We start from the raw sequence: 20,555 nt of genomic DNA, 5'->3' as shown, positions 1-20,555 counted from the left end.
GAGGAGAGGGAGGGGGAGGTGACTGTAAGCACGATCAAAAAGGAAAGTTTTTAGGCGGGATTTGAAGGTGAGGAGGGAGAGGCAAAGCGGAGGGATTGAGGGAATGATTGAGGGAGTGATTGAGGGTTCCTGAGTTTCGGGGCATAATGGCTGAAGGTACGGCTGCTGATGGTGGAGAAGAGGGGGCGAGGGACTAAAAGGAGGTAGGAGCCAGCCGAGCGGAGGCAGTGGGTGGAGGAGTGGGGTTGGGGGTGAGTAGGTCGGAGAGCCAGGGAGGCGCGAGGGCATGACGTGATTTGAAAACCAGTGAGAGGATCTTGAAGTCGATCTGTTTGGTGATTGGGAGCCAGTGGAGGCTGGCGAGGGCTGGTGTGATGGGGGACTGAGGTTCATGAGGGTCAGTATCCGGGCGGCGGAGTTTTGAACTGATTGGATTTTGTGTCTGGTGGAGCTGGGGAGACCAGCGAGGAGAGCATTGGAATAGTCCAGCCGGCAAGTGACCAAGGGTGGGCGAGGGTTTCGGCTGCTGTAGGTGTGAGGTACGGACGGAGGCGGACAATGTGCCGGAGGTGGGAAAAAGAGTTCCTGGTCTTGGGTAGAAACAGATTTGGGGGAGAAGAAAATCTCAGAATCAAACTTGACGCCTAAGTTGCACGCGGCTTCGGAGAGTCTAAGGAAAAGCCCGGGCAGGTTAAGGAATTCAGACCTGCAGGAGAGAAGACATTGACGAGAGCCAAAGAATATGGCTTCCGTCTTGCTGACATTCAGCTGCAGGAAATTTGCGCTCATCCAGGTCTTGATGTCCGTCAAACAAGCTGACAGGACTGAGAGTAGCAGCTGCAGGAGAGGTAAATTTTAGTGTCATTCGAATGCATGTGAGAGTTGACCATTATTGGTTAGAGCACTCGCTTCACAAGCAAGAGGACCTGGGTTCGATTCCCGGTAGGGTGAAACCTTACGCAAGTTTCCTTATTCCACATGCCTCTGTTTAGCTAGCAGTAAATAGGAATGCTTTTGTTAGTTGTTTGGCGGGTCACTTTTCTAGAGGTAATAATCCCTTAAAAAAAAACATAAAAAATAATAATTTGTTCACTCAATTCTCGACTGTGAGATACTGCTGTGTGTAATTGGTTGCCGTATTTTGCCCACAAGTATACAGTAAATTCACTTTACAATACATTCTGTGAAGCGCTTTGCGATGTCTCGAAGACGTGATAAGGCACTATATCAAGTGCAAGGATTATTAATATCATTATATTCTGTGAAGTGCTTTGAGACGTCTCAAAGGCATGATAAGGCGCTATATCAAGTGCAAGGATTATTATTTTATTAATAATATCGTGATCTGTCGCTTAACCTTGCAAAATCAAGCCATGACCCAGTGCCTCACAGTTGAATCTTATGTGCTTATAGCAGTATGTCCTTGGGACCTCCTTCCGACATGAAAGGCGCTATACAGATGCAATCTTGTTGTTGTTGTTGTTGTATGTGGTGTCACAAGTCACCAATAGATTAGTCTAATACCAGTGAGAATACTTGGAAAGTATTTAGATTATTTGTGGTTAGAAATAACTGAAAGGTTAATTTGATCACTTTCTCACAGACAGCGCACATTGTTAAAGTCAGTACACTAAACAGACTAAAGTATTATACCCAAATCAGATCTTGATTGGATATAAGATTCACAAGAGAGGCTCAGATAAAGGAGTGCCTTTGGTGCCTTTGATCTCATCGTTCTCCAGGATACCAACCTGTCTTTCCATTATACCATTTCGCCCACAAAATATACAGTCAATTCATTTTACAGCGTATTCTGTGAAGCACTTTGAGACGTCTTGAGACGTGATGAGGCCCTATATCAACTGCAAGGCTTATTATTATCAATATCAAACCATTTCTTAATCAAGTCCAGCGTCCTGGCCTCAACCACGTTTCCTGATATCCCATTCCAGCTGTTGAATAGCCTCTACGTAAAGAAATACTTCCTGGTGTACACCAAACAACTCTGAACCTCTGCTTGATGTTAGAGGCACTCTCCACAGCCTCTGCTTTACCTCGGTGAGCAAAAACAACTCTTTCCCATAACTGCTTCAAGTATTTTTACTAGTAAACACTCACATAGGCAGTGAAACAATATTCTTATTAACACTCTGAAACGTCATTTGTCATGGTCATCTGACATTGTGCTGAATCATTTGGATCCAATATGTGCATATTTCTAACAGAATTGCTCAATAAGCAACCCAGAGCTAAATCATGCCAACTCATGCAAAATCTTGTTCTGACACAGTCTACTTTCAGAGCAGAGTTCTTGGAATAGGTTTCTAGTTAACACACAGGATCTCCATTCTGTTTTCTTGTTAAAGAATCTCTTAATTAGAAATTACTGCATGTTAGACCTCCATGTTTATGAATTAAGGGAATTGGTTTTGAAATTTTCACCATGTGCAATATTGCTGTAGAGACGTGCAGTAACTAGACTGGCACAGCAAGATAAACTCAAATGGAAAACACCGTTATGCAAGAGGAAATCAATTCCTGACTTTCACAACTTACTAATATTCTCCACGATAGCAAACTGCTGTGAAAATGGAAACAGAAGCTACGTGCCCAAGAAGAAGTTTACTCTAAAAGCTGCTCCGCTGCAATTAATAGTGTTTTTTTCCCCCCCGACATTCATATTAATAGCATTATATACCAATTAAGAGCTAGACGTTTTAAACAAGCTTCCTGCAGACACCAATCTTGTCCCACTGTGCTATTTGCACAGTTTTTTGTGCTATTTGTCTGATAAAGTTTGTTCTTTTGATTATATACCACACTGTGATGCATTCCACTTATTTTTAAAAAAGGGCTTGCGTTCCTCTCTCAGGGCATGTAAACTCCTGACCACTATGTTAAGAGTCTGCAGACACAGTACTGTAAAACTCACATACTTATGCCCGAGTCCCATTCAGTTTCCTATCAAAACCACTTAGATTTCTTTGCACAACTCGTATTAATCACTTCCTAACTCCTAACGCCCACTGTTTGTGGAACGCTGCTGTGTGCAATTGACTTCCCATGATTCACCCACAAAATATCAATTTACTTTACAGTATATTCAGTGAAGCGCTTTGAGACGTCTCAACGACTTGATAAGGTGCTGTATCAAGTGCAAGGATAATTATTATTAGGTTGGCAGTCTCCTTCAATGCCACCTGATGGGCAATATGAGAAATGGAATCAGCATGCTGTCAAAGTGGAAACCTACCATTCAGCGATCGAGAATGATCGCTGGGGAAACTTCAAGTTGCATCTGACTTGTGCTCGGTAATGAACTCAAAGATAAGGATAAGTGTTACGTTTCTTATTTTAACTTTCATGAACAAAAATTTCTAAAGAGTGTGTTTTTCTGTGTATGTGTGCGTGCTTGGGTGCGTGTGAGGGCAGAAAAAGGCAAGGAATTTTGATCTGTTTTGTATAACATCCAAATCTCTGTGTCAATTGCTCTTAATATTTAATGTACGGCAGCAAAATATGGACACGTGTACACAAATGGTGTTATCCTTTTATGTGTACATATTTCAAATTTATAAAGGAGGTATTATGTAGAAGCCCACCCACAGGTGAACAAAGGGGTTACTTCATCTTGTGTTGGCTTTGAAGGTGCACATTCCTGGAAAAAGGAATTTGAATGCCAAAAAAGCATGTGAAAGTCATGTCTCAAATTAATTAATTCACAAATGGTGTGGGTTTCACCTTCTGGTAACCAGCTTTCTCGTTTCAAGTTCAGTTTCAGTACTGAAATTATTGAAATATTTTCTTTTGTGTGGAACGACAGTAAACTTCTGATAACTCATCTCTTCCAGGGAAAAGGACTCAATGATGAATTAATTGGAGCAGTGAGTTAGGCATATGTATAAAAACGTGAACAAATGTGGCCGGGATATTGATAGCGTGATGATTTAAGTGGTAGTGACAAGTTTAGCCAGGGTTATCAGGAGTTTCCTGTACAGTAAATGTGTCAGTTAATAGCCAGGCTGACACATTCATACACTAACACCTCTGAACCTCTGTGGTTCGAGCCCCACATTGAGACTTTGAATTCATATAGTCTAGGCTGACACTCCAATGCATTTGAGACATGCTCCTGGTGTGATAAGGAACTATGTCAATTGCAAGGAACATTCATTTTCGAGCATTAGAAACACCGTATTCATCTATATTTTGCCTTCCTCTAATCACTTTCTACTGCTTCTACTGTAACAACAACTTGCATTTATATAGCGCCCCTTGCACAGAGGGGCGCTATATAAATGAGCGTTTGACCGTGGCAGAGCACAACACTGAACCAGGGATGGGGGGGGGGGGGGGGTCGATGACCATTGGCACGGTTGAAGAGGAAGGTCTTCAGGCACGAGCTGAAAATGGGGAAGGAAGGGGCAAGATGGAGTGATAGAGGAAGAGTGTTCCAGAGTTTCAGGAAATAGTAGCTGAAAGCACGGCCACTAATGGTGGAACGAAGGGTACAGATACCTGCAGGAGGCCAGAGCCAGTCGAGCGGAGACAATGAGTAGTGGGTGTAGATAAGCAGGTCGGAGAGGTAGGGAGGTGCCAGGGAATGAAGGGATTTGAAGACGCGTTGAGGATCCTGAAATTGATGGTACCCTTCAGGAGAAAGGGGAACACACAAACAGAGGCTATATTCCCTTCCCACAGAACTCTGGGCCTTGCTTGCAAAACATCATACTGCCCAGTAGGTTATGGTTTTTCCCCTTAGAATTTCGCTCAAAGGGAATCGTGATGTAAAACACAAGCTTCTCGCCTCTTCCCATCATGTTGCTGGGTAAAGACTGGCATTGATTCAGGTCGGAGAGTAGGTTGACTTCCGGAAATCTCCACCTGGAAATCTTGAAGATTGTGAGGATTTAAAAAGATAAAGAAAAGGGTTTTTAAGGGGCCGCTCTTAACAGCTAAAACGGCTGGAAGAAATGACTGAGATTGTGAATTAATAGGGGCTGGGACTAAAGCCTAAGACACTTAGAAAGGAATCACAAGACCACAAAATTTGTTCAGAAGGTTGATCTGATCTGATCTCAACCTTCCAGAACACCCAACCTCCTGTTCTCCCATCACAGCATCAAGCTGTTTTGTAAATAAGTACACTATCCTGGCCTCAACCGCTCTACTTGACAACCTGTTCCAGTCATTAATTACCCTCCGAGTAAAGAGAAACTTCCTGCTGATGAAGTTGTGTATTTAATGGTGTATTTAACTTCTCTTGCTATCACTCCAGCACAGGCTTTTGTGGTGTAGTATTGCATACTCATACCGTCTATGATTAATACACTAGCAGTTTAAAAAGAGACACAGATCAAATTTTATTCAAGGCCTGTCACTTAATGCTGGAGAGTTTATTGGTGCATTGTGTGCGCATGTGTGTGTGTGTTGGTGGGGAGAAAGGGGGGATTTCAATAACAGGATGTTTGTAACAGGAGTTGCAAAAAGACAATCATCAAAAAACCATCACCCGGCTCATGGGAAACTCCTCTCTTACACAATCTGTGATGTTCATGTTGATTAGTGTAAGCCATGTCTGGTTACTAGCAGAATGCTTTATGTGTGACTCATGTTATCGATAGACATTTTAGACTTGAATATTTATTCAGATTCGCCTAAGCACGTCAACAGCTTCTATGCTGGCAAATGAGTGCCTTCCAAAGCTTAGGCTTTGACTGTATGGGGTAAAAATCGCAGGATTCCTAGACACATTTTGTTGCTTAATTTTTTATGGAGATATTGAAGGAATATTATAATAATAATAATAATAATAATAATAATCCTTGCATTTCATATAGCGCGTAATCACGTCTTCGAGACATCTCAAAGCGCTTCACAGACTATACTGTAATGTGAATTGTAGTAGTACTTCTTGAGGGGAAGCAAGCCATCAAGGGGTGAGAGAGGTTTTGGCTCATTTTCCTGGAAGTGCCAGATACAAATAGCTCGGTTGCAGCACCAAATTTTTAAAACTGTGTATTTTTCTGTGGGTGAAACACGGCAACTAATTCCTCACAGCAGTGTCTCACAAACGGTTGTGGATTGAGTGACCAAATAATCATTATTTTTTATAATTTATAAATTATCATTANTTTTTATAATTTATTTTTTGAAGGGATTATTACCTCCCTGAAATGTGATCTGCCAATCGACTAACAATCCTACTGACTGCTGGGTAAACAGAGGCGCGTGGAGTAAGGAAACTTGCCTGCCCAGGAATCGAACCCAGGTCCTCTCGCTTGTGAGGCGAGTGCTCAAACCAATACCCTCCAGGACTTCACAGTGAAAAGAGTTTAGAATTGCTGTAATTATGCCCCCATTTATTCAAATGAAAATGCCAATGCAGAAACAAAATCAGTCATTTATAATTAATTTCTAACATTTGTTTGGATTTTTTTCAATGTTCCAATCATCGACGCTCAGAGAAGCACAATGTATAACCGCTGCTTGTCTCCTTGCAATCTATAGCAACATCCAACTGACCCCCACAAGCAATTTATCAGATATAGGGGAAAGGTGAGTGGATTCTCCGTGGGAACTGAGCTGCCTTTAAAGAAGTCTAGATGGATCCATAGCAATCCAAGACATTCTTTACTGTCAGTGTCTGTTTCATTTATAAAGCTTGAAGGTGTAAGCTTAAAGCCCTAACGGGTAGGGCATTCCTAGATGTGAACGAGCAATGTGAAATGTACGAATGTTTAATGCTGTGTTAGAATTAAAAATCAGCTTACGAATAGCAATAACCTGTCCAAACTCCGAGAGCAAACTTCATTGTCTTCAGGCACATTTGTTAAGTCCCATCAGGTGATAATAAGAATCTTTGTATTTGATATAGCGCCTTATCATGTCTTTGAGATCTCCTGATTGGGAATGTTGGTGAGGATTGATTGATAATTTCCATTGTGGGCAATACACTCTTTTTCTACTATCTGACCTTCAAGTCAAATAAACAGAAGACAAATACCAAAGCATGGAAACAAAAACAAGGCGTGCATCTGTTTCCAGCACACGGTGGAGAAAATGAAAACCTCAATCTCATAGTATTTTTAGACGTGGCACACAATGCCGCAGTGCTGCTCACTGGCCCTGCCAAACCACAATTAAATGATATGATGGTCCAAAAGCCCACCGCCACTCCGTCTGTGAGCTGCAGTTTTCTCTGGAAGCTGCTGCCTGTAGAGGTGAGCACTTCTTAAAGGGAAGCAAGCCATCAAGATGTGAGAGAGGTTTTGGCTCATTTTTCTGGAAGTGCCAGATACAAATAGCTCGGTTGCAGCACCAAATTTTTACAAAATCGCATGATTGATTCAGACATCATCCTGTGGAGTCCTGCAGCTCAGTGGTTAGAGCACTCGCCTCGTAAGCGAGAGGATCTGGGTTCAATTCCCGGCAGGGCGAAATGTTAGGCAAGTTTCCTTACTCCACACACACACACACCTGTTTACTTAGCAGTAAATAGGAACCCGGTTGTTAGTCGATTGGCGGATCGCTTTTCCAGGGGTTATAATTCCTTAAATAAAAAAAAGTCATTCAATCCCCGACTGTTTGTGGGATGCTGCTGTGCGCAATTGGCTGCCGCGTTTCGCCCACAAATTATATAGTCAAATCTATCTAATTTGTTCTTGAATAAATCAACACTTTCTCCTTCCACCGTTTACTACTCGTTCACTGAAGTAGTGTCTCCGTAGATTTGTTATGAATTTATCCCCGCTTCAATCGCAGGCCGTGTCCTCTGGTTCTCCCGGTTAGTACAAGATAAAATAGCTTATTATTGTGTACATTATTTCGTCACTTCAGAACCTTAAAGACCCTAATCACATCACCCCTAAACCTTTTCTTCTCCAGCGTATTTAGTTTTCCAATCCCATTTAAAATTTGATATACCTCTAGAATTCAAGGAACTTTTGAGCTACAACCTGAAATATTTTGCTTAAGGTATAATATTTTGCACTGTCAAATTAGATCCCTTTTTAATAGAAGTTCATCACAGCTGTTACCTTCAAGCTTCATGGTTTAAAAAAAAAGCCCTGATACAACAGTATTGTCTGCGCACTTTCTTGTGATTGATACGGTGACATTGCAACCAGATAAACAACTGCTTAGATCTTCCAGTTAAATGCTAGGATGCAGTTAAATGCCAGTGAAATTCAAATTGGCTTTAGAAATAATCCTCTTCATCAAAATATATTTTACTCACCCCTCAACGTTACTGTCACTGGGGGTGAAAAATGTGATGTTTTGTATCCGACTCAGTGTTATCACATTGCGCGTTCTTCCGAATATATCTATAACAACAACAACAAATTACATTTACACGGCGCCTTTCACGTCAGGACGACGTCCCAAGGCGCTGGACAGTCAGGGATCAGCACCTGAGCTGGTGGTTGGGATCAGGTGGGGTAGAGGGCGGGGAGAGTAGGGGTAGGAGGGTGACCAATGGTGTGGTGGACAAGGTGGGGGACATGAAGTAGGCCAGAGCGGAGAGATCAGACATGTTGGTAGTGGGATAGAAGGTCACAGAGGTAGGGAGGAGCAAGGCGTTGGAGGGCTTTGAAGGTGAGGATCAGGATCATGAACAGTATCCTCTGTGTAATGGGAAGTTAGTAGAGCCGGTCGAGGGTGGAGGGTGATGGGGTCGCGGAGCCTGGTGCGGGAGAGGACACTGGCTGCAGAGTTCTGGATGATCTACAGCCTGTGGAGAGAGGAGTCGAGGAGACCGACAAGCCGTCTATACTATCCTAGTCCAAAGTCAGTCTTCCAATTGAGTTAGACATTAACGGAGTGGGCCATGAATTTCCATGCATGCATCACTCAAATGAATCCCATCCCTTCAGCTCTATTTAATCTATCTGGTAGTTAACATATCTTTTTTTTCCTGAAGCTCTGTCTGCGCACCGTGATTCACGGCTGCTTTTCCCTGAATATATTAAGTTGACCTGAAATTGACAAGGAATGACTGGCTAAGTGATAGAGATTTGAAACATAAATTACAGGTAAAAGCACAGGTTTATTATCTCAAGAGATTCCCACCCTTCCACTCAGCTTACCACAAAGTGGTCAGTCAACTGACAAGAACCATAACCATCATGACTTAGACCTAAGAAGTTGAGTTAACAGCGCTTCTCATTGTCAGTCTATGTCCTCCTCTTTGGACATATAATCCACTCAGGCTGTTCTTTACTTGTTCTAATGAGACAGCTGCAAAGGAGGAAACACCCTGCATTGTGGTCTGAGTGCACATTAATCATACTTAACCCAGGACTATGGAATCCTATAGCATATTGGATAGAGAACTCGCCTCGCAAACAAGAGGACCTGGATTCGATTTCCGAGAGGGCAAAATGTTGGGCAAAACGAATCGAACCCACATCTCCTAGTTGCAAGGCGAGTGCTCTAACCACTGAGCTACAGGACTCAACTACATCCAGTCAACCCCCTCTCTGCAACATAATTTGCATTCATAATATTGTATGTCATACACTGGGTTTACTTTCTTACTGATTTTCAGATCATCATCCCCCTTTTTAAATTGTGTTATTAATTCAGGATCAGTCTGCTTTGTGATTCAGCTGGTCATTAAAGGAATCTTCTCCCTTTTCTGTTGCCTCTGTTTGTAAAGTGAATTGACTGTATATTTCGTGGGCGAAACATGGCAGCCAACTGCGCACAGCAGTGTCCCACAAACAGTCGTGGATTGAGTGACCAATTTTTTTTTAAAAAGCGAATTATCTATTACTCCCGGAAAATCAATCCGACAATCGACTAACAACCAGGTTGTTAGTCGAGCGCTCCAACCACTGAGCTACAGGACTCCAGAATAGACTGAATGACCATTTCTTACTGATATCTGGTTATGCTTTTATGTTTGAATTAGAATTTTTGGAACATCTGACTACTCTTGAGGAAGCCCAATGTCTCATTGTAGTTAACAATTCCGTTGCTCTGCTGAAGTGCATCAAGCTTACATGAGACTAATATTTTCAAGCTAAAACACAGCTTCCCCAGCTGACTACTTGTCAATGTCAGAAAAGTCAGAACGAGCTGAAAAAAGGATCCTGAGTCTTTGAAGAAAGGTAGTACAAGTCTCAAGTTTCATTAGCTTTGTAAAAGGCCTACAGAATAATCTGCAACTAATCAAACGTCTATTATTCAAGTGAATATAAATTTAATTATTTCATCCTGAACATTTTTCTTACAAATGTTCTGTAGCTTTTATTGTAATATCTTATTATAATAATAATCCTTGGATTTGATATAGCGCTTTTCACGTCTTCTAGACGTCTCAAAGCGCTTCACATAATATACTGTAAAATGAATTGACTGTACATTTGTGGGCAAAATGTGGCAGCCAATTGCGCACAGCGGGGTCCCACAAACAGTCATGGATTGAGTAACCAAATTATTATTGTTTTTTGTTTTTTATGGAAGGATTATTATCCAAGGAAAAGCGATCCACCAATGAACTAACAACCAGGTTCCTATTTACTGCTGGGTAAATAGAGGCGTATGGAGTGAGGAAACTTGCCCAACATTTCGCCCTGCTGGGAATCGAACCCAAATCTCTCGCTTGAGAGGCGAGCACTCTAACCACTGAGCTACAGGACTCCACATTGCTTCCTGGTGGCTCTCTCTGAATTGCCCACACAGCCCGAGATTATTGATTTACAGAGTTACAAACCTATGAAATTGACAAACCATCCGAGGATTACTGAAAAAGATACACGTCCTTAGCCTCCTCCGTGCACCTCCTCCCTTCTCTATTAGAACTTCGCTGTTGGCACCCCAACATGTGTGGCCATTGCTAAGCTGTATTGGAACCAGATTATTTCCACCCCTCGAGTTGAAAAACTTGATTCCCAGGAAAAATTGTGTTCAGCAGAATGGCTGACACCGAAAACTCATTCATTCAAGGGAATCAAAGTTGAATAATAATAATAATGATGATGATAATAATCCTTCCATTTGATATAGCACCTTATTGCGTCTTGAGACGTCTCAAAGCGCTTCACAGAATATACTGCAAAATGAATTGACTGTATATTATGTGGAGAAAACACGCCAGCCAATTGCGCACAGCAGTGTCCCACAAACAGTCATGGATTGAGTGACAAAATTATTATTTTTTGGGAAGGGTTTATTACCGCCATGAAAGCGATATACCAAACAACTAGCAACCAGGTTCCTACTTACTCCTAGGTAAACAGAAGCGTGTGAAGTAAGGAAACTTGCCTAAGCTTTCGCCCTGCCCGGGAATCCAACCCAGGTCCTCTCGTTTGCGAGGTGAGAGCTCTACCAATATGTTTCAGGACTCCATAATAGGATTGGAACTGCGACCTATTGACTTCAGACCTTGTCTTAGTCAGTGAGGGGCTCCACTTGGATAACTACAGATTCCAATGAAGGACAATTCAAACAATTTTTTTTCAGACTTAACAATAGACCTAATGTTTTTTGTTGGAAAGACAATTTCACATTATATTGCAGTCCTAACAACCTGCTACTAATAAAGAGGCTCAGCCAATATTTGACAATGACGTTTACTGCACTGGTGAGAGGTAAGGGTGAGTGCAGCCTGCACCAGGCAAGCAAGGTCTCTGAGCAAAGCTTCTGTCACCACTAAAATACAATATGCCATTCATTTTTGTTCAGTATTATTACTCAACAGGCAGCGTTCAGGAAATCTGGAACAGCTGGGACAGGCAATGTTTTTGATATGCATGAAATAAGGTCCATTCAGTTTTGAAATAAGATACTACTACTAATAATAATAATACTTGCATTTGATATGGCATCTTATCGCGTCTTCGAGACATATCAAAGCACTTCACAGGATACACTGTAAAGTGAATTGACTGCATTGATACTAAAATAGTGATACCAGTGACTGTTAAAAGCGAACATTAGTCCCACTGTTTTATCAGATCACCGTCGCTGAAATTTACATAAAAACAGAATTGTTCGATTGTCTGCGCAATTGCTTCCTGTTTTTTTCAATACGCCCTTTTTTAATTAATTTCATTTTCCAGCTATTTCACAACATCCCTTAATATTTTTCCTTCTCAGATGTTTATCTAGATGGATGGTGAATGATTCTCATTATCCAATCTCGATAGCCACTTGTAGAAATGTATTTCACCTCCTAACCAATCCTCTGTGCGATGTATTTCTCTCTAACCTCTCCCTTGATTCTGCTGCTAACAACCCTGAGCCAATGTCCCTTTGTCACTAAGTCTCCCACTGAAGATGTTCCCATACATACCTTGTTGTACCCCGTCAGGCTAAAGTGTTTGAAAAATGAATGATGACCCGAGCCGAGCCTCCCCCTCCATTCTAAATGTCTCTCCTCCCACCCCCCTCTATCCGCTACTCCCCCTCTGTTCTTCTCTCCCACCGCCCTCCCCGCCTTCTCTCTCTCCTCAACTCCATCACCGCTTCCCTCTGCTCCAGCCTGGGCATCCTCATCGTGTCTCCCGGCACTGGCTGTCCCAGAGCAGCAACCCCACTTGTCCAATTATTCACTCCCTCCGCTCAAACCACCTCCTTAAGGCAAACCCAACTTTTCCCTCCCTCGTATGTACCCTCCCCAACTCTCAACTCACACCACTCTCCACAACCATCTCTCCTGTACACCCCAAAATCCTCTCCACATCACTCTCTCCTCCCTCTCCTCCCTTCCCTCCCTCCAGCAAACCCACCCGCATTTCCCTCCAAAATATCTGTTCCCTCTCAAATAAAGCTCTCACCATCCATGACCTCATCCTGGACGAGCACCTTCACATTCTTGGGCTCACAGAAACCTGTCTCCCCCCCAATAACCCTGCACCCTCCAGGCTACACCTTCCACCACATCCCCCATCCAAACCAGAGTGGCAGTGGGGTGGCCTTGATCTCCAAAACCTCCCTTGATCTTAACCCCTACTCCTCTGGTTGCTTCCCCTCCTTCGAGGACCTCACCCTCTTCCACCCCTTTCTCCCATTGAAAATCCTTCTTGTCTACCGCCCCCCCTAAGCCCCCCGGCTCCTTCCACACTGACATCTCTACTCTCCTCTGTTCCCTGTCCCTCTGCTCCGAGCGCTACTCATAATGGGCGATTTCAACCTCCACATAAACTCCCCTTGCGCTACTTCTGCCGATTTCACTGACCTCCTCTCCTACCTAAACTTCACCCTTCATATAAATTCACCCACCCACAACCGTGGTCATGCCCTTGACCTCATTATCACCAATGGCCTTGACCTTTCTGACCTCAGCATAGGGGAAATGGCCATCTCGAACCACTTCCTCATCTTCTTCTCCTCTCGCATGCCTCTCTCCTCCACCAAGCCCTCAACCATCCTTTACCGCCCTTGGAAAAGGCTACGCCCAGAGACCCTCATAAAGGCCCTCGCATCATCAAACATCCTATCCCTCTGACATTCCACCCGCGGAAACCCTGAAGCAGCCGTCCAGCTGCTCCTCTCCTCCACCTTCAACTCTCTCGTCCCCCTGAAATCCAGGACCATCTCCAAACCCACCCGATCCCCCTGGTACAACAACCATCTTCACCACCTAAAAATCCAAACCCGGCTGCTCAAGCACAGATGGCAGAAAATTGGCCTGACAGTCCACCGCCAATTGTGGCTCGAGCAGCTCCACAGCAACCGCCGTTCTTTGACAAAACGGCCTTCTACTCCAACGTCATCTTGGAGGCTAAACACAATCCTAAAATCCTTTTTTCCACCACCCACTACCTCCTCCATGGCCCCCTCAGACCTCCTCAATCTTCATATCAAATGCCAAGTGCGAGGACTTCTTTCCATCTAAAATTCACAACATCCGCCAGACAGCCTCATCCACCTGCCTCAACCCCCTCCCCACCAATTTGCTGGTCACCCAGCTCGTCCTCCTCTGCCCACTACTGTTGACATCATCAACCAGTCCCTCTCCTCTGGATCAGTCCCTGCCCCCCTCAAAACTGCTGTCATCACACCCTCCTCAAAAGTACAGAGACTGCGCTTGTGAAAGTCACAAATGACATCCTCTCTATTTGTGACCAGGGCTCCCTCTGCCTCCTTGTCCTCCTAGACCTCTTCGCGGTTCAACACAGTTGATCACACCATCCTCCTCCATCGCCTTTCCTCCGTCATCCACCTCAGTGGGACTGCACTCGGGCCTGGTTCGAGTCCTACCTCACAAATTGCCAGCAGTACATCTGCACAAACGGCTTCTCCTCCCGCTCTCACCCAGTCACCTGCAGGATACCCCAAGGATCCATCCTTGGCCCCCTCCTCTTTCTGATCTACATGTTCCCTATTGGGGATGTCATCTGCAGACATGAGGTATGCTTCCACATGTACACGGATGAGACCCAACACTATTTTTCCACCTTCCTTTGCGTCCCCCAGTCCCTGATGTTCTGTCAGCTACCTGTCAGATCTCAGTGGCTGGATGAGCGTAAACTTCCTTCAGCTGAACGTTGACAAGACGGAAGCCATACTCTTTGGCTCTAGTCAACATCTAAAATCTCACGGCTCTCACCTCCTCCACCTACCCGACCTCCCCCTAAAACTCTCCGAACCCGTGTGTAACCTTGGTGTCAGGTTCGGCCTCCAATTATCCTTCCTCCCCCATATCTGGTCCCTCACCAGCACCGCCTTCTTCTACCTCCAACACAACGTCCGTCTTCGCCAATACATCTCTCCGAAAGCCGCTGAAACCCTGATCCATGCCTTTGTCACCTCTCGGCTGGACTATTCTAATGCCCTCCTTGCAGATCTCCCATCCATAAAAATCTAAATCATTCAAAACTCTACCGCCCGCATTCTCACCCGCACCGAACTCCGTTCCCCGATCACCCCAGCTCTTGCCAGACTGCACTGGCTGCCTATCCCAGAGAGGATCGACTTCAAGATCCTCATCCTTGTATTCAAATCCCTCCACTCCTCTGCACCCCCCGATCTCTCTGACCTCCTCTCTCCTCAAAACAGTACCCGTTGCCTCCGGTTCTGGCCTCCTCCTCGTCCCCCGAGTCCTCCGCTCCACCCTCGGTGGCTGTCCCTTCAGCTACTATGTCCTGAGGCTCTGGAATTCCCTTCCTCACTCCCTTCGCCTCGCGCCCTCTCTTCCTATTTTCAGGTCCCTGCTGAAGATCTTTCTCTTCGACCGAGCCTTTGGCCACCTTCCTCCCCATCCCCCCTGGCTCGGCCCCAGGATCCGTTATTGTGGAGTGCTCTGGGACGCCGTCCGGCGTGGAAGGCGCTATATAAATCCAAGCTATTGTTGGTGAAAGGATCATCAAACATCTGCCTTGAGAATGCATGTAAGAATGAAGCAACATGTCATAAAATCGTATCATTGCTTACGTCCTATGGCTTGTCAATGTCATCTCTTTCGAATGGTTATAATAGTTGCCCTAAGGGAGGGCATCATACCAACAGGAAAGCCCTACAAAAATCAGCTAAAAGAGTTATGGATGGTGACTCCATCCATAACTGTTTGTGGGACAATCCTGCGCGCAATTAGTTGCCACATTTTGCCCACGAAATACAGTCAATTCACTTTACAGTTTATTGTGTGAAGCGCTTTGAAACATCTCAAAGACGTGATAAGACGGTGTATCAAATGCAAGGATTATTATAATTACGAGAGGTAATGAGGAACATCAGAATTTAGAAACAAGTGATTGAGCCTATTGAGCCCATTCTGCCAGAGCACCCATGGCCTGAATAACTGGGACTGTAAAGCCTTGATCCAGTCCAAAAGATTGTGTGGCCATTTTCTGTGTGAAAAGTGGGTTGAGGACTGGGTGTGCAGCTCACATTCAGCCTTCCTCCTTCAAGAACCGTCTCAAGATCCTCCTCTTTGACCATGCCTTCAGTCACCCTCCTGCCCCCCACCCGCCCCGATCCCGACCCCCAGCTCAAGTCTGAAATACTGATTGTCTAGGGTCTTGGGACATCCTCCCGATGTGAAATTTTGTTGTTGTTGTTCCTCCCCACGGACTACTATCAATATGTAATTTACGTCAGGTCAATCATTCAACAAAATGTTAATTAGCACATCACACATCGCATTCACCCCTGAATTTGAGACGTTAGTTTATGTGCTTATGATATCTGGTTCTCAATATCTGTCTTGGTTGTATCACTTTGTGCCAATGCTGTAAAACTGCATAGCGTGATGATCTCAGACATTATAAACTTATAAAAGAACCTCACTGCTCTCTGAACCTGTCTGCCAAATGCAATAAGGATTTAGACATGTGGCTTGAATTCCCTGACTCTTGGAACAATGCATCTTTTTCTTATACTTTAAAATATTCTCAGCTTTGGATATCGAGCCACAGATGTCACAGACATTGTCAATTTATATAGGTAAAGTAATAATAATAATAATAATCCTTGCATTTGATATAGCGCTTTTCACGTCAGGAGGACGTCCCAAAGCGCTTTACAGAACACACTGTAAAGTGAATTGACTGTATATTTGTGGGCGAACGCGGCAGCCAATTGTGCACAGCGATGTCCCACAAACAGCCGTAGATTGAAAATGACCAATTTATTATTGTTTGTGGTTTTGGAGGGATTATTATTAGGCTCTGTGTGGAGTAAGGAAACTTGCCCAAGGTTTCGCCCTCTGCCTGGAATTGAACTCAGGTCTCTCACTTAGAAAGCGAGTGCTCTAACCACTGAGCTACAGGACTCCACTCCACTCCACTCCAAAGTGGTCCCTGAGGCACATTGCCTTTCTGATCAAGATACATTTGTCTTACCTTCACACCACTAACAACAACTTGCACTTATTTTTTTACCCTCCACACAGGGCAGCGCCTCAGAGCGCATAACAGTGGTGGAGCCTGACTTTGTGCCGGGGTGGGGGTGAGTGGAGGTGGCCGTAAGCACGGTCGAAGAGGAAGGTTTTCAGGCAGGACTTGAAAAAGGGGAGACAAGGGGCAAGGCAGAGAGATTGAGGGAGAGTGTTCCAGAGTTTCGGGGCGTAGTGGCTGGAAGCGCGACCTCCGATGGTGGGGCGGAGGGTGCAAAGGACGAGCAGGAGGCCGGTGCCAGTCGAGCAGAGACTCCTGGTGGTGGATTGGGGAGTGAGGAGGTTGGAGAGGTACAGAGGTGCCAGAGTGAATGGGAGTTTAGGGAAGCTTTTTCACCCCGGCACAGGAACAACATTCACTCAACTCATCTCTTAGAACTAAGAACATTATTGTGCTTTGTGGCGATTTGGTGGAATAAGGTGTGTCAAATTTAAGTTAAGTTGGAAGTTACTTTGCAAAGAGTAATGAGAATCTGGAATCCAATGCCAGAAAGCGATGGATAACTGATTTGTTGAGGGAATTAAGACACCGATACATAATAATAAAAAACCTTGCATTTGATATTGCACCTTTCACATTGAGTATTTACCTTCAATTGCTTCACAGGATTTACTGTAAAATGTAGTGTCTGTGTATTTAGTAAGCAAATGTGAAAGCCAATTTGAGCACAGTAATGCCCTGCATTCAGCAATGAATTGAATAATCAATTTTAACTGTTGGCCAGGATACTGGTAGAAATCCCTTCTCTTTTTTGGAATCTTTAACATCAGACGAGTTCTCAGTTTAACCAAACGATGGCACTCTCCACATTGTAGTGCTTCCCAATATGGCTTTGGAATGTCAGCCTACAACTGTGTGAATCCAAAGTCATATTTGACCCGATAATCTTCTGACTCAGATGAGAGCGCTACCAACTGAGCCAAGCTAACATACAACACTTGGGAGCGAAAAGCATCAAGGAATATGAGGGTGAAGGCACCGCTTAATAATAATCCCTCCAAAATAAAACAATAATAAATTGGTCATTTTCAATCCACTACTGTCTGTGGGACGCCGCTGTGCTCAATTGGCTGCCGCGCTTTGCCCACAAATATACAGTCAATTCACTTTACAGTCTATTCTGTGAAGCGCTTTGAGATGTCGAGAAGACGTGAAAAGCGCTACATCAAATGCAAGGATTGTTGTTGAGGGGAGGGTGGGATTGTGGCAGTTGTATGGTAGAGCAGGCTTATTGGGTCAAACTGTCTTCTCTTGTTGCTAATTTTCCGTTTCTAGTCATATGTTTTTAGTGTCACTGCAAACCTTTGTTTTGGATCAATGTGTTAACATCATTAGGTGGTTCATTGGAGAGACTTCACATGTGGATACAGACCTCTGACTTTACATCAAAATCTGAGGCCCACGTTCAATCTTGCAGCTGTTTTTTTCATATCACTTCCAACAATAAATCTGATCAAAGCATTCATTCTCTTTATCACCTACAACTAAAATGCTTTTGTATGTTCTATTTATATATAATTTATGGATGCCTTCTATCAACTGAAAATTACCTCTTATATCTGACAATATAATCTGTTATGCTTATTCTTTTACTACACACCTGTCTCATCTAATGGGTCCATTTTCTTTCTGGTAGCAGTCAGAAATACTTTAATAGTCTGTATAACCCTTTGACTGCCTCGACGAGGATATTTCTTTATAAGAACATAAAAATATGCAGAATCCAAAAAGGCCACTGCGGTCCATTTGGCCAATCTCAATGTAATAATAATAAAATAAACCTTGCATTTGATATGGCGCCTTATCATGTCTTCAAGATGTCTCAATGCACTTTACAGAATATACTGTAAAGGGAATTGACTGTATTTTTTTGTGTGGGTGAAATATGGCAGCCAACTGTGCACAGCAGTGTCCCACAAACTGTCGTGGATTGAAGTGACCAATCATTATTAATTTTTTTTAAAGGAATTATTAACCCCGGAAAAGCAATCCGCCAATCGACTACTGTTGGATAAACAGAGGCACGTGGAGTAAGGAAACTTGCCTAACATTTCGCCCTGCCCAGGTCTCTAGCTTGCGAGGCGAGTGTTCTAACTACTGAGCTACAGGACTATGCACTACTATTTTCTCGCACTCCTCAATTGATTTCTTCATCAATTCCCTCTTGGATTGGCTGACACAATACAGGTTGTTTCTGTTTAATGTGGGGTTTGAACCCACAAACATCTGAACCAACTAAGTCAACGTTGCTCCTAATACTCGTACATCAAAATAAAGTCAATATTTCTCAAGTTAATCAAACTGAAGCTTGATCCTTGGGCAAAAACATGCCATTCAGGGATAATGCATCAGTCAGAAATTCAGATTAGAAACTTTCTTCCTCATTAGTCTGACAATTTTGACCAGAACTGCTCTCAGCTTGAAAATCAAATCAGTGTGAGTTCCATTCTGAATTATATGACATTTTAGTTTATAGATGAAGGTGGCTGATCGCTGGTGCCCTTCTGAATTGATTAGCCTTCAAATGTGCTGCTGTTTGAACTTATTTTTGCGTGTGAATGCCTAAAATTGAGTTAAATCCCGAACCTCTTAGCTTCCATCTCATGACTCATATTTCTTGACATCTTCAGTCACATGAACGCAAAAACGAACAAAAGATTTTCTGTGCTGGTGCCAGTATCACTTCCGGTTGGCACTCTTCCTGGAGCACTGGCGTAAAACAGCGTGAAAGCATATCAGATATGCCAGGACGCAATCATGAAGTTGCAGAAAGACACCATAACCCCTCAGGTGGGAAGTGCAGGCTGTGTTGAGAAAAACAATTTGCGGGTGAATTAATTGGTCTTTATACTGGACTACAGACCAGTCCAGATATTACACAGGTTCAATGTCTTGATTGACACTTTAAACTTCACTTGATTTATGCACGTTCGAACAAGATATGGCAAAGCTTAGCATCTAGTTTACGGTTTAGGTTAGTGGGAGTGATGTATTAAAATAGAACTGCACTATAGTAGGGTGCTGGCTGGCACTCTGTATGCTATAAAATAATATACGAGCTTCAGAACATGAGGTAAGTCCCATTCTGTAACAGACCATTTCACAAACTCCTGTATTGCAGGCCCTAATCCTAACTCACATCCCTTAATACAATAATCTTTACATTTAATATTTGATATAGCATTTTAGCAAACCATCCAAATGTCTCAAAGTGCTTCACAGTATACACCTGCAAAGTGGTGTGACTATATAATAATAATCCCTCCAAAAAACAAAACAATAATAAATTGGTCATTTTCAATCTACGACTGTTCTGGGATATTGCTGTGCGCAATTGGCTGTCGCGGTTCGCCCACAAATATATGGTCAATTCACTTTACCGCATATTCTGTGACACTCTTTGAGACGTCTAGAAGATGTGAAAAGCGCTATATCAAATGCAAGGATTATTATTATTATTATTATTATTATTATTATTATTATTATTATGTGTCTTTTATTGGTGAACACAACAGACAATTTTGCACACAACAATGTCCCACAAATACCTTCCATGAAGATGAATGATCAATTTTATCTGGGGGATTGATGGCTTGGACACTGGGATAAACTTTCTCTTTCCGAATAGTGTTTTAGCATCCACTTGTAACAGGCAGATAGGATCTTGGTTTAACTTATCTTTACTTCCCAAGTATCTATAACAATGAT

The 20,555-nt window shown here is 43.4% G+C and overlaps 2 non-coding genes across 2 annotated transcripts; one reads left to right on the top strand and one right to left on the bottom strand.

The window, feature by feature from the left end:
• Nucleotides 1-7,367: 7,367 nt before the first annotated feature.
• Nucleotides 7,368-7,440, top strand: trnat-cgu. The gene has a single exon. It is a non-coding gene; the product is annotated as a tRNA-Thr (tRNA).
• Nucleotides 7,441-10,575: 3,135 nt separating this feature from the next.
• Nucleotides 10,576-10,647, bottom strand: trnae-cuc. The gene has a single exon. It is a non-coding gene; the product is annotated as a tRNA-Glu (tRNA).
• Nucleotides 10,648-20,555: the final 9,908 nt, after the last annotated feature.

Source organism: Callorhinchus milii, unplaced genomic scaffold, assembly GCF_018977255.1.
Source record: "Callorhinchus milii isolate IMCB2004 unplaced genomic scaffold, IMCB_Cmil_1.0 Scaffold4, whole genome shotgun sequence".
Classification (NCBI taxonomy): Eukaryota; Metazoa; Chordata; class Chondrichthyes; order Chimaeriformes; family Callorhinchidae; genus Callorhinchus; species Callorhinchus milii.
This window is presented reverse-complemented; position numbering and strand designations above follow the sequence as displayed.